This window comes from Rhopalosiphum padi, chromosome 3 (assembly GCF_020882245.1).
Source record: "Rhopalosiphum padi isolate XX-2018 chromosome 3, ASM2088224v1, whole genome shotgun sequence".
In the NCBI taxonomy this organism is placed as follows: Eukaryota; Metazoa; Arthropoda; class Insecta; order Hemiptera; family Aphididae; genus Rhopalosiphum; species Rhopalosiphum padi.
In genome coordinates, this window is record NC_083599.1 from 5,640,715 (window position 1) to 5,647,223 (window position 6,509).

The following is a 6,509-nucleotide window of genomic DNA, read 5'->3' on the forward strand; positions in this document are numbered from 1 at the left end:
GAAAACAGTGAATCGCAATCCGCCGCCATCGCTGAAAATAAGTTTGTTTTCTTAGTGACTCCGATCTGTTCGCTCGAAGTCTCAATCGCTTCAGCTTCGGCTAACTAAGAAAAAGAGACATCGCGCGCGAGTGTAGGTTCAAAACCCTGTGCGCAACGACGAGTTAAGTGCTCCGTGTCCGGCCACCCGCTCGCACGGCCACCAAAAATCCGCTGATCTCAGGCAAACCAGACTTAACAAACCCGTTCGACACACCAAAAAATCCGCGACAACAGCACGGATCGATTGGTGCGCTCAGCGGGCCCGTAAGTCCAACAGAAAAATTTTCCGACTAGGGTAAGTGTTTTTAAACTCATACCCTCTAAATAACACGGCCGCCCGGTTTTTGACACCGCCATCGCGTCGGTCGCGCGCTCGCAGCGATACCCGCGGCAGCCGCAACAGCCGCCACCGCGATCGCGACCATCGCTAAAAATCGGATTTCAAATCGAAATAACGCGACAACCAGCGCTCCATTCGAGTAGCGGAAAAAGCGCACGGGCTGGAGGCAGCGGCCTCCACCTCCACGCGGATTTCCCCCTCACCCCGTTTCAGGCAAACACCGATATCTCCGGCGGAATCGAACCCACGACCCTCAGCTTCGAACACAAGGCACAGCGGCACCTCCCGGATAAGGTCCCCCCAACAGATTTTTTTTTTTTTTTTTTTTTTTTTTTTTTTTTTTTTTTTTTTTTCTCTCCCCGTCCTCGACCCCGTTTTTTCAGACTAGGTAGCCATGCCGTCAAGCGTCCCAGACAGCTGGGACATGGAAAACGACCCGACCAACAATCCACAGTTCAAGAGGAAAGGAGACGACACTCCTACATCTAATAAAGCTGGGAAAAAAAGGGCACTCAAAATCCCGGAAGTACCAACTACAACAGACACCGATGTCGCGCTCAGCACGGCTACCAGGGCGACCGAATATGCCTGCCAACTCGTCGAAGCCCTCGCATACGATTACGTCACAGAAGACCACATTGGGCCTGCTCTGTCAAAGGTTGCGAAGGCACTCGAAAACGTGTGCAAAGCCCTCTCCCTCCTCGCAACGGATCGATCTGGCAAACCTGCAGCTCAGCAGCGCAAGAAAACAGACGCTACCACCAACACAGAGAACGACCTACCTCCCAACTCGAAGTCTGATAACCGTTCCAAAGCCCAGGAACCAACTAACGGCAACGGTCGTCGAAGGAGGAATAAAAAATCCAAGCTGGACACAAGGACCCCCACGGCCAACCCCCTCGCGCAGGCCAAAACGACGCAGCCTTCCGAGGCAAACTCCCAACCGGAAAAAACTCAACCCGAGCCCGAAGCGGCCTTCACGCTGGTGACGAACCCGAAGAAGAACACAAACGGATCCAGACCTCAGTCGACCAGGAAAACGACACAGAGACCCGCAGCCGTCCTGATCAAGGTCGGCGAAGGCCGGACCTACGCGGACACGCTGCGACAAGTCAGGGGTACACCGATAGACTTCGAAGGCCTCGGCACCCACGTCACCTCCATGAGGAAAACCATGAAAGGCGATCTACTGGTCGAACTGACAAAGGGCACCAAGGCAATAGCAGCCACCTCAAAAATCCGAGACCGGCTCGCCGAAGCGATCACAGGATCCGTGGTTACTAGGCTCCGGCACTCCGCAGAAGTGGAGATAACGGACCTCGACGAGGTTGCCACCAAGGAGGAAGTCCTTGCCGCGATCCGAAAGGCCATGATCAATGACGATCCCCTCTCCGAAGAGGAAATCAAGGTCACCGGCTTGTGGGCCACTCGGGAAGGCCGACAAATGGCCACCGCCACCGTCCCGATCAAGTTCAGCCAAAGCTTAACCTCCGTCCGCGTGGGCTGGACCCAGTGCCGCGTCCGCCCGCGGAGACCCGAACCGGCGCGCTGCTACAGGTGCCACGGGTTCGGCCACTCGACCCGCCAGTGCACCGGCCCGGACCTCACTGCAGCCTGCAGGCGATGCGGCGCCCACGGCCACATGCAGTCTAGCTGCACCGAGGGCGATGACAAATGCGTGGCGTGCGATCGACTCAAGGCCACACGAGTCCCGCACAAGCCTGGCTCCGGGGCTTGCGCCGCACGAAGAAATGCCATCTCTGAGATGAACGCTACTAGACAAAAATGATTAGGTTTCTTCAGATAAACCTCCACCGGAGCTCCACGGCGCAGAGCTTGCTCCAGCAGACCGCCGCCGTTACCGGCGCTCAAGTACTACTCGTATCAGAATATAACTGGCGTCCACACAGCGACAGATGGGTAGTTAGCGATGACCTCTCCTGCGCAGTCGCTCTCACGGCATCGGCTGACTTTACCCCCGGGTCGACGGGGTCCGGTCGAGGCTATGCGTGGATCCAGACCCAAGGCCTCAGGATATATAGCTGTTATACCTCTCGAAACGACTCCGAACAAAACTTCCGAGCCTTCCTCTTGGACATCCAAGATTCCGTCCGCTCGGCCGACCCACTGCTCACCGTAGTGGTAGGGGGCGACTTCAACGCCTGGTCCCAAGAGTGGGGGTCGGCTCGAAACGATGACAGAGGCGACCGATTGGCAGACCTGGCAGCCAGCCTGGATCTCCTCGTCGCTAACGTGGGCACAACTCCCACCTACTGCAGAGTAAATGCCGAATCGATAATCGACGTCACATTCTCCCGCCTCATCGCACCGGGTGCCATTCGCGACTGGAAGGTGCTCGACGAGGTTTATTCCGCCAGCGACCACCGCTACGTCGCTTTCATCCTAGATAGGGTGACGGAAGGCGAAGAAATCGTTGGCCCCGCTTCCAGAGGCTGGTCTTACCGCCAGCTAAACCCCGGCGCCCTGGCTGCATACCTGGCCAATACCGCTGAACCCATCGTAAGCGTCGAAACCACCGCATCAGATGCAGCCGACTCGCTGATCAAGTACCTCGAGGGTGCCTGCGACTCCTGCATGCCCCCAAGAAAACTCCACAGATCGGGCAGAAGCGAAGTCCACTGGTGGTCGAACGAATTGACCGCGCTCCGAAACTCGACCATCAAGCTGCGCAGAGCGCACCAACGGTCCTCGCGCAGACACGATCCCCAACATACCATAGACGCTCATCGCGAGGCCTACAAATCGAAACGGAAGGAGCTCCGCAACGCCATCCGGGACGCTCAGTCAAACAGTTGGGCAGAACTCTGCAAAGCCGTCGACGAAGACCCTTGGGGACTACCATACAAGGTGGTCACCAAGAAGGTAGGCCGAAGCCGACCAGGGATTGAAGCTCGCGGGAGAGAAGAGGCCATAGCCGATCACCTGTTCCCGGACCCCCCGCCAACAACCTGGTCCCTCGAGCCTCCATTGACTGACGACGAACAACAACAACAACGCCAAGAGTTCACCATGGTCGAAATCCTCATGGCCTGTAAAAGACTACCGGCTGGCAAGGCAACGGGGCCCGACGGCATACCCAACGAGGTCCTGCTACACGTATCGCGACTCCGTCCACAGGTCTTACTAAACACCTTTAACGCGTGCCTGGCCCGCAGAGAGTTTCCTGCACGTTGGAAGACGGCCAGACTGGTGCTCCTCCACAAAGGATCCGGCAAGCCAATTGACGAACCATCGAGTTTCAGGCCGCTGTGCATGCTCGACTCGGCCGGCAAGTTACTAGAGCGCCTGCTGCTCGGCAGGCTCAATCAGCATCTCGACGAAACAGGTCAGCGGTCCGAAAACCAGTTTGGCTTCCGCAATGGCAGGTCGACCGTCGACGCGATTGAGCGAGTGCTCCAAGCCGCTCACGGCGCGGCCACGGGCGCCGTTCAGCATCGGGACATTTGCGTGGCCGTCTCGTTGGACGTTAAAAACGCATTTAATACCGCGCCATGGAGGAAAATCGATGCCGCGTTACGAGCAAGTCATACCCCCCCATATCTGAACAACTTCATACGATCGTACTTGGACGGCAGAAAACTCCAGGTCGGCCAGCTGCTGCTAAGCAGGAATGTCACGTGCGGCGTCCCCCAGGGCTCGGTTCTCGGACCAGCCCTTTGGAACGTCTTCTACGACAAACTGCTGGACCTGGAGATGCCGTCGGGCGTCCAACTAGTGGCATTCGCCGACGACGTGTGCGTCCTAGGCATCGCCCGCAACGGAGAGGCAGCAGCAACCCTGCTCAATCCAGTGCTGGAAAAGGTTTCAGACTGGATGACAGACAACGGATTGAAGCTAGCCCCTGCTAAAACCGAGGCCGTCGTCCTAACCAGGAAGAACTTATACGCCAACCTCGAGCTGTTCGTCGAAGGCCACGCGATCCCAATCAAACCGTCCATGCGGTATCTCGGCGTCGAGCTCGACACACGGTTGTCGTTCACGAAGCACGTGCATCAAGCCTCCCTGAAGGCTTGCCAATCGGCGCTCGCCATAGGCAGACTAATGCCCAACATCGGCGGGCCGTCTCACAGCAAGAGAGCGTTACTCGGGTCAGTGACAAACAGCAAGATGCTATACGCCTCCCCTGCCTGGGCCGTCCGAGGGACGAAAACCGCCAAAAACCGCCTGGCAATGGCTAGGGCGCAGAGGACAGTCGCACTCCGCACTATACGCGCGTATTGCACCGTCTCCGCAGAAGCCTCGTCCATCCTCGCCTCGATGCTACCAGCCGATCTGCTAGCCACCGAAAGGACTAGGATCAGATCACGAATGGACGATCAGACGGACGAAACGCCTACCAACACCCTTAAGAACCAGGAAAGATTACTGAGCATCGCAGCTTGGCAAGCTCGGTGGGATCGGTCGAAGAACGCGAGGTGGACGCACAGGCTCATTCCTGACGTCAGTCGATGGCTAGCCAAGCCAACGCTGAACCTCACATACCGACTGACTCAGGCGCTCTCCGGTCATGGTTGCTTTAAAAGCTATCTGCTTAGGATGAACCGGGCAGATGATAGCAACTGTGTCTACTGCGGGTACCCCGACGACACCGCAGAACACACCCTCTTCGAATGTCCAAGGTGGACTGACGACCGCTCACGGGTTGCAGAGATCCTCAGGCGTCCTCCCAACGCTAGCGACGTCGAGGAAATCCTATGCGGACCTCCGACAGACGGCATGCCTGAAGACGCTGATGCACGACACAGACTCATAACACAGGCGGCCGTCAACCGGCGTGAGCTAATCGGCATGGTTGAGTCGATATTGTCAAGAAAGGAAATCGACGAAAGGGAAACAGAGGCTGGAATCAGGCTCGAAGCAATCTGAAGACAGAGCGCGACGAGTCCTTTCTTAAAACTACGGGCAAAGATGAAGAACGGCGGTCATTGACGAAGGAAGGCAACATGCATACCATTGTCAACCGTTGAACGTCGGAGGCGTCACCGACCACCGCTCTTCTTCATCTCCAACGATGACACCACGGGAGGGAAGGACGATCACTGCATACGTGGAAGGACGGACAGGGCGGCAGACGCCCACAGGACGACAGGAACAATACTTATACTAGCATCATAATTATTATTTTATTGTAAGGGGGTTAGTTGGGGAAGTGTCCCATCAACCCCCATTGTACGATGTTTTGTTTTATCAATAAACGATGGCGGCCGGGAGGAAGTAATGCGCAAGCAGTCCCCTCCCGGTCGTCGGTTCAAACTGAAAAAAAAAAAAAAAAAGGTTAGGTTAGGTGAAGCTTGATGCCCAGCAAAAGGCTATCGACGCGATAGCAAAGGTAAAGCAGTGGTCGCCAGCTGCGGAGGCACGTGCCCCGGAAAGGAAGCCTAATGCCCCTAACAGGAGGCAAAACGCTGCCACCAAGATGTCAAGAGCTACCAGCAACAGACCATCTGTCGCACCTGTGACCCACCCAGGTCCTCCACAGCCACCGTCCCCTAACGGGGGCGCAACCGGAGCGCAAACGGCACAAGAAGGGAATTCTGGCAACCTACGCCCTGATGATAACCGCCACAAGGCCAACACCCAAGAAAGGTTGACCGAAGTTGCGAGGAAGGAAAGGAAGCGAAAAACCCAGCCTTCCAGCCAAACTCAGCCACAATGGACAGAGTTTCGGAGAAAGAGTCCCAAGTCCAAGGTGGCTAACAAGGAGGCAACGCGGGTAACGTCCACCAAGAAAACTGACGTGGAGGCAACAGTGAGGAGGCGTATCCCCAAGACTGAAGCGGTGACAATTGCCGAACCCGCAGAGGGGGAAACATATGCCAGCGTAATGAGGCTCGTAACCAGCTGCATCGACCCCCAAGAGCTCGGGATTCAAATTGGGAAGGTGCGCCGCACCAAAGCCGGAGCGATCTTTATGGAGGTCAACGGAAAGGAAGCGGCCGACAAGCTAGCCTCCCACCTAAGGGAAACCATTGGCCAGAGAGCCAAAGTTAACAGATCCAGGAGAATGACCCCGGTCCTGATCATTAACATCCCGGACTGGGTGGACGATGATAAGGTGAAGAACGCGGTTGCGGCGGCAGACCCTAGCCTCGAAATTGCAGGAATCA